Below are 9,414 nucleotides of genomic sequence, written 5' to 3' on the forward strand. Positions count from 1 at the left end.
TGTAGGCAGCTCTTAAGAGGTCAAGATCAAAGACCTCACATTGGCACACTAAGTAATCATGAAAGTTGTCACTCATGTTCTCAACCCAACGAAGGGAACATATTCCAGATTGATGACTGTCGACATATTTTGGATGTGGTCGATCACTTAGGATGGATTACCCTTCGCTTAAGCCATCCTCCACCGGTGCGGAGTTGAGTTGTTGGATGAGAAAACGGTGGACATCACCAAAAATATATCCATTAGGGAGACCAAGGTTGGAAAGTTTGGCTTCACCAAGTGGCAAGGTCAATGGGTTTGGAAAGACACAATCTAGAGAGAAAGTGTCCCCTAGCCAGTTACATCGTGAGATGAATTAAATCTGATGTCTCAAGCAGATTTTTTTATTACTTAAAGCAATGTAGTACACCTCTTGTAATTCATTGCATATATTTATGACATGTCCATGAGCCAAATTTTTTATCACTCACATATTTTTGTTATATATCTTTTTGAGTATGACAAAAAGGGGGGAAAAATGAAAAATAGAATTTGGACCTAGCCACACTAAACATTGCAAATTGAAATTCAAAATGACAAACTATGCAAACTATTCAAAGATTAAGGGGGAGCATTCATCAAAATTGCATACTTAGCTCTGTACCTTAAGAAATGTGCACATATCTTAGGTTTTGTCATCATAAAAAAAGGGTAGATTGTTGACCTTAGGTTACCTCCCTTACTGATTTTGATGATAACAAAACTTAATAGAACTGATAATTTGCAAACAAGGTATTTCAGATACTTTACTTTCAAGAGACAATGCATCTCAAGGTATAATGCTTCAAAATGATCAAGCCTACACCAAGGCCTCAAGCAACATTGGAGAAGCACCCATGAAGAAGAAGACATTGTGAAGACTAGCGTTTAAGTGTCATTGATGTATATCAAAACTCAGGAAAATATGTAAGAGAGCTTTCCTAACTCATTTATTTAATGTACAATGTTGAACTTGGAGCTTTAGGACATGCATTACACACTCACATGTTTAAGAACATAATACACACCCTCTAAAACATGTTAGAACACTTAGATTGATTCATTCCCATGATTAAAAGTCGATTGACTTAAACTGTCAATGGAATGATCGATTAGTCTATGCCTTTGATCGATCATCCAGAAGTTTACAGGCCAAGATTATAAAATATGATCGATTAACCATAGTTGATTGATCGATCAACCAAAACATGACCTTATCATGCTACAAATCATGATCGATCATCCCATTTGGATTGATCAATCAATACTACCTAGGCAAGTAGAATTTATATGAAATGAATGATCATCCCACCAGATTGATCAATCAGACATAATCTTGTTAGTCAGGGACATAACGATCAATGGAAGATCATTAATAGATCATTGCACAACAAGAAGGAATTCTGATTGATCGATCATCCTCTAGTAATGATCAATCAACGTAACTTTTCTAGACCACTAGTAACTTTTTGTCAATCATTCCATCAATCAATAAGTCATATCCTGACAGAGAAAAAATCGTTATGATCGAACACTTTATAGTGATCGATCAATCAATATTCTAATTTTTGCAAATGAGCACAAAATGTTAGTTTGGCTTGGGGAAGTTATAAATACCCCACCAAATCACACATAGAGAAGTTAATGAGCATTTATTGGAAACTTTATAAGACTGTATTGTCAAAGTCTTGCATATCATTCTCTAAAGAGATTGTGAGTGAAAGAGGGCCTCAACCTTGCAAAATTATCTACTCTTTCCTCTACCTATTTCTTACATATCATATAGTTAAGCTCCTACACACTCTATATTGTGCTGAAAAGAAGTGGAAGCTTGGATTTCTTAAGGAGAAGGTACTCTCCAAGTGTTGGGTGCAATTTTTACTTTCTTTTATTTTTAATTTGACAAAGGTTCATCTAGAACTTATTTATCTAGATAGAAATAACCAGCTAGAGCTAGAATCTAGCCAATCTCTTGGGGAGATTGTAATTATAAAAGGGGTGTATTGAGCTACATGTGGCTTAAAGAGAGTTGGGATATCTTTATGTAATTCCAGTTATTAGAGCACTTAAGAATAGTGGAATTTCTCAAGCAAGGGTTCTTGGGGGGTGACTGCTAATTGGGGAACATCGATAACAAAAATTCTCTTGTCTCTTATGGTGTGTGCATGTTTATTTTACATTGAAATTGCCTTATCACATTTTTTTACACACACTACTTAGTTTTTAAATTCAAATTTTCAATGCACCCCCTCCCTCTCGAGTAGCCAACAAAAACTACCTATTATTGTTAATGAGTTGTTGGTTCAAGAAATTTAAATCATGCCATAAAACTCATAACAAAAAATAGGTCATATATTTGAAAGTGGAAATTCATAAAGCTTAAGATTGTTTGAAATGGGATTTTCTTTGAGTCGTACTCTAACTTATGTTTTAGTAAATAGTGGATTCCATGATTATGACTTGCGCTACTGATTCATGTTTTCCTTCCCTAACTACTAGTTAGATTGAGCCCAATTCCATCCCAAAATAACTAACCACTTAGGAGACTTATACCTCATAAAACAATAACACCTTTTAACATTTATCATTGTGGGATTATTCCCATTCAACACTCCCCTTGCATTTGTATCGGAGCACAAACTAAATGAAACAAAAAATTGCGCTTAAGGCTAAGCTTTGATATCATCATTGGATTAACCTAGATTAATTCTAAAATGACTAGCCACTTAAGAGGCTTATTCCTCAACTTTAAAAATTAGTAATATTTCTTACACTTAACAATATGGGACTATTCCCACTAGATAGTAGTTAAAACATTTACAAAAGTGGCTCGTAAAGTATGAGTTTCATTATTGTAAACTTTTGTGTTTAGAATAAAGGATCACCTGTATTCACATACTTTCATTTTTTGATAGTACATCTCTTATGTCTAATGTTGATAACACATCATTGAGTCATTTCACGATGCTTTTACAATTGCATGCACAAGATGTTGGCTTACATGTATATTATGATAACACAATATGTTCTTTCTACTATGGGATTTAAGAAGGTTCAATGCCTTGGCCGATATTTTGATATTTAGGGAATGTGAAGAGGCATGTTAAGTTATAGGATTTAATCCATAAGAACTAGGTTTGCGAAGAAGAAGAAGGGAGAAGAAGATGGAAGGAAGAAGAGAAAAGAAGATCAAGAGAACAAAGCTTGTGAGAGAAACAAGTTGGAGTGAAGATTAGGGTTTAGAGAAGATCTCAATGAGCATCCTCCCCCTCACTATGTTACTTATATGGGTGGGCTTGAATGCCCTAGTATATAAGCAAGTAAAAAACTAACTCTCAACTTATAACTAATTACAACCTATGCCACTCACTCTCTTAATTATATGATATATCACTTGAATATGTTCAACACTTTCCCTCTAGTTGGTGAAAAAATATCAAATATTTCCAGTTTGGTGCATGTATTTGTGAGTGACTTAGCAACAATAACTTTTGTAAAGATGTTTGAAAATTGATTCCTCGAAGGTTATATATCATAGATATAAATCTACCTTGGAGTTTTTGACGAACAAAGTGGTAGTCTATCTCAATATGCTTGGTCCTTTCATAAAAGACCGAATTGGTTGCAATATGACTGGATGTTTGATTGTCACAATGAAGTTACAAGGGCTTAATTATCTGGAATCCCAACTCAGTCATGAATGATCTCAGTCATAACAACTCACTTACTGCTTGTGTCGTAGCTCAGTATTCAACAACAACACTCGATCTTGCCACCACATTTTATTTATTGCTCCTCCAAGTCAATAGATTGCCTCCAGCTATTGTGCAATCACCAGAGGTAGATTTCTTATCATCAGGAGACTCGGCCCAATCTGCATTCGAATAGCCTTCATTTTCGGTGTGCCCATGACATTTATATAGCAATCTTTGTCCTCAACTCTTATTTAAGTACTGAAGGATTCTTTCCAATGCTTCCCAATGCTATTGTTGAGGTTGATGCATATGATGAATGATAACAGGATATATTTGGTCTCATGATTGTGAGATAGATTAATTTCCTAACTAACTGTTGAAACTGACCAACATCAACATCACTCCCAATTCCACCACACATCTTAACATTGGGTTCCATGAGTGTATCAGTTGGCTTACATGCAAACATCTTGGTTTCCTTCAACAGATCAAGTACATACTTTCTCTATGATAGAATTATACCATGCCTAGTCTGAAGAACTTCAATCCCTAGAAAATACTTGAGAAGTCTGAGGTCCTTGGTTTGGAACTCCTTGCTTAGGTCATGCTTAACCTGCTGAATGCCACTAAGGTCACTGTCCATAATAACAATGTCATCCACATATACAACTATAAGGATGTTTCCCTTAGTGTTGTTTTTGGTGAACATTGAGTTGTCACTTTCACCTCTAGAACCCGAGCTTTGTAACTACAATGGTTAATTTATCAAACAAGACTCGAGGAGACTGTTTCAACCAATAAATTTCCTTATTCAATCGACATACTTGTTCCTCCTCAACCACATAACCTAGTGTTTGGCCCACGCAGACTTCTTCAGATAGAATCCCATTCTAGAAAGCAATCTTGAAATCTAACTGATGGAGCTCCCATTTAAAATTGGCTGGAAAGGAAATGAGAACCCAAGTTGAGTTCATTTTGGCAATGGGGAAAAGGTTTCATCATAATAAATACCATTTGAAATCAGCCAAACCTTGTATTGAGCAATAGAGCCATGTGGATTATACTTGAGTGAGAATACCCATTTGCACCCAACTGCTTTCTTTTTAGGTGGAAGAGGAACCAAATTCCAAATAGAATTATTGTACATAGCTTGTATTTCTTCATCCATGGCATATTTCCACCTTGGATCATGTAGAGCTTTCTCATGACAGGTAGGAATAGTGGAAGAAGATATTGTAGACAAAACAGAAACATAACTCGTAGATAAACGATGAGTGGAAACATAATGGGTGATAGGGTGTGAAATGGATGGATGTCTAAGAGTAGATGAGCGAGGCTCTTTGCAAAGAGCAATAGGTTGAATGTCATAAGATGGGCCATAAACCAGTGGAGAGGAAGGAGGAGAACATACCTCAAGATCATTAGAAGACTCCACAGGTGATTGAGCAGCAAGTGAGGAGAGAGGATCCTTAGACGGGCGGTCCTTAGTCTAAAAATCATAATCCATTGGAGTAAGCGGCTTTGGCATCCCTACAAATGATGTAAAACTAGGAGAAGATCTAGCTAAGAAATAAGCTTTATTTTCAAAAAGTTAAATACTGACTGAGATAAGCATTTTCTTCAAGGATGGAGAGTAACACGCATAACCCTTTTGGGTTTTTGAATACCCCAGGAAAATGCCCTTTATGGCCTGGGGAAGAAATTTACTTCGGTGAGGCCCTAAGTGATGAACAAAAGAGGTGCCCCCAAATACCTTGGGTGGTAATGGGAAAGCAATCAAATCATGAAACAATTTTGAGAAGGGAGTGGCACCTTGTAGTACACTCGATGGCATACGACTAATAAAAAAATACACAGTGAGGACTTCTAAGGGCCAATCAAATTGAGAAACATTCATAGACAGTATAATAGTGCACCTAACCTCTTCAAGATGTCAATGTTTTCTTTCTAAGACACCATTTTGTTGAAGTGTATAAACACATGAGAATTGGTGAATGATCCCTTTTTCCTTGAAAAAATGTCGAAAGGTAGAGGAAAAATATTTTTTCGCGTTATCAGACTGAAAGATTTTTACCCTGGCGTTGAATTGATTGTCCACCATAGCACAAAGTGAGGTGAAAATGGAAAATAGTTCAGCCTTGTCCTTCATCAAATATAACCATGTAACTCTCATGTAATCATCCAAAAATATCAAATTGTACTTGGATTGTGAAATATTTGGGTCAATAACAAGTCCTCAAACATCTGAATGAACTAAAGCAAAAGGACTAGAAGCAATATTATTTTGCCTGAGTTGAAAGACAAATCTATGGTGTTTTCCAAGCTCACAATACTTACATGAAAAATATGAAACAGAATGAAGAGAAAGACCTAAAAATTTTAAATTTGCTAAGGAAGGATGGCCCAACCTCTTATGCCATTGAGAAACCTCTTCTTATGTGGTTTTTGCTATTGTTGTCATAATGGAAAGATCAATATAATAAAGACCCCCTCTCTTATGGCTGCCACCAATCCCCTGTCTCATCTTGATGTCCTGAAATACACAGTGGGGAGAAAAAAGGGTGGAAAAAAAGTTTAGTTTCTTGGTTAATTGACTCATTGACATAAGACTCAAAAGGAAACTTAGGGGCAAACAAAACATTAGAAAGTAAAAAATATGGTAAAATGGTGGATGTACCAGTACCCTGCATCTTTGTTTGGGACCATTTGTAATAGAAACAAATCGGGCTGAAGTGCATTGTCTCACAGAAGACAATTTTTCAATTTTACCCGTGAGGTATTCGGAGGCTCCAAAGTCAATGATCCAAGGTGAATTGCTAGAATATGAGAGAAAATAATATGTACCAATAGTAGCAACTGTGGCTATAGTATTGTTTTGAGGAGTAGCCATCATACTCTTAAATTTCTAAAACAATTCATGATCCTCTTCTAATAGAGTCAATCTTCCTTTCAAGGGATCTAAAGATGGTTCAATAGTGGTGGAAGTTGATGCTTGATTAACTTTGAAGTATGGTTGTTTCCCATGTAGGTTCCAACAATTCTCAACTAGATGATTGTTGAGCCCACAAAAAGTACACATTATTTGTTGACCACTAGTGTCATTTGAACTAGATATAGGAACATTCCCACCTCTTGCTCTTCCTTTTCTAGATTTCTCACCACCTCTTCCTTTACCTCTACCATAACAATTGTTCCCCCTCCCTTGGGAGAATATAGTTGAGTTTTTTACTTAGTCTGGCTAATTGTTGGACTCCTTAAACCGGAATAGGTAGCATAGTAGCACATACATCATTCAAAGAAGATTTTACTGCAGAGCTGAGTACCTATGACTTGGAAACATCCATGTAATATTGTAGATTTGTAAGACATATAACAAAAAAAAGGTCCTCTCCCTGCATTCCCTTTGTAGCTATATCAAGAGCATATGGTTGTGAAACTTTCCATTCCTATAGTAAATCTTCGAATCTAGCAAAGTACTCATGAAGGTTGTCTTTACTCTTCGTGTTGCACATCTCCTAAAAAATATCATAAGTCCTTTGAGTAGAATATAACTCAAAACATGTGTCCCATATTTCTTTGGCTGTCTCTAGGTGCAGCACATTATTTGATACATGTTCCTTCATGCGATTTATCTGCCAATTAATAACTGGAGTATCTTCCCTCAACTACTTGTGATAAGAAGGGTCATATACATGCTATGATGGCTGAGTTATATGTCCAACAAACTCTCTAGTAATAAAGAACCATTTCACATATTGGGACCAAGACAAATAATTACTCAACCCTTTTAGTGGAATTGTAGTAATTCTTAAGGGATCTCCTTTACTGAAATCAGCATATGTAGAGGAGGATGAAGAGTTCGAAACTTCATACATGACTCAAAAAAAATCTGAAAACAACACTAACAATACATTGAATTCAGAAATCAAGCAAGAGAATAACCCCAACCTATAGGCATATGGATATGACTTCCCTTTTTTTATTTTTTGCTTCTCCTTTTAAGTTTAAACCAGAACTCTAATTGGCCAACAATAACTGTTAATTATTTAAGGAAAAATGAAATAAAAACTGGTATGAAAGTGGTCCTAAACATAATTTAACTATGGACTACTTTCCAAAAACAACTCCTCAAACCCTAACTTAGGGTTTCAATGGATTAATTGAACAATTACTTTTTCAACAAGACATAACTCAAAGAGAACTCTCAAAGTATTTTTTGCAATATTATTAAAGAATTTTTGGCACGAAAAACAAAGCAAGACATGGACTACACAATTAACATATGTGCATGCAAATTTCAGCCATTGATCTTGAAGAAAAATGATTTTTCTTTTTTTGAGAATTGACTAGGCTTGACCATGAACGGATTTTTAACTTTAAAAGACAAGAATTTGATCTCTCATAATGTAAAACATAGAGTAAAATTTAGTTGATTAAAGAGAGACCATGCTTAATTGGCTTTAGCCTCTTCCTTTCTTCTAGTTGGTCAAAATTTGTCTTGCTTGATAGATGATTTTGAGACTCCTTTTCTCTAAACTTGCATGACTTGATTAATTTTGATTTAAACCTAGAATTCCAGCTCTGATACCATGTTAAATTCTAGGGTTTAATCAATAGAAACTAGGTTTGAAAAGAAGAAGAAGAAGAAGGGAGAAGAAGAAGGAAGGAAGAAGAGAAGAGAAGACAGCTTGTGAGAGGCACAAGTTGGAGTGAAGATTAGGATTTAGAGAAGAGCTCAATGAGCCTCATCCCCCCTTCAGAGAAGATTATTATAAGATTATTTTGAGAGACATTTTTTCACACACTCACTATGATTTGTATATATAATATACATTTCCTCGCATGTTTAATTACTTACTATATATAAGTAATAGATTTCCCCTGGAATTATTATCAATATTTCTATATTTATAATTCTTAAGGACTCTACACAAAATCTTAAGTTGTTAAACTAGCCCAATAACAAACTTCAAACATATTTTTAATAATATAATTTTATCTTGAAATTTTTTCTTGTCCATATTGATCTAAATTCTCCATAAAAAAGTATTTAATAGCATAATATTTTAAGTTTATCTAGACATTTTATATTTTTTTTAATATTAACTAGGTTATACCATGTTTTCCTTGCAGTTAAAAAATAATTTTTCTATTGTACAACTTCTTTTCCCAATTAGCAATGGGTGTGATTCGAGTTCTTTTAGAAAACCCATACCAACTTTGTAAACCTCCCCTAAAACCTGTTTCAATAAAAACTTGTCATAGGTTTGGAAATCCAACTCCATCCCACCTGGTGATAGATTTTAGGTTAAAGTTAAGGGGGTAGGGATGGAAAATAGAAGGTTTGAAATTACACAAAATCTATTATAATTTGTTTTAACAACCCATATATATATATATATATATATATATATATATATATCAAATACCTTAATATGGGTTTAGTAAGTTATATTGTTATGCAAATTGTAATACATTTTTATTTTAAAATTGGCAAAGTTGGCCATTTAAGTGCAACCCGGTTTTGTTTTTGGTTGGAGCAGTTGGATAGACCACTCTCCCACCTAGATACATATACAGACACCATAGAATTTAGTAACTCTGGTGACTCAAGCTTCACTTTCAATCCATACAATTAATGGAGGAACCACTGTTCCAAGAACAATAGAAAACATTTTTTGATTCTAAATTGACTACAATT

The sequence above is a fragment of the Aristolochia californica genome, unplaced genomic scaffold, assembly GCF_029961685.1.
Source record: "Aristolochia californica isolate CCGP_79_NKW_82.1479 unplaced genomic scaffold, dmAriCali1.0.hap1 SCAF_8, whole genome shotgun sequence".
Lineage (NCBI taxonomy): Eukaryota > Viridiplantae > Streptophyta > Magnoliopsida > Piperales > Aristolochiaceae > Aristolochia > Aristolochia californica.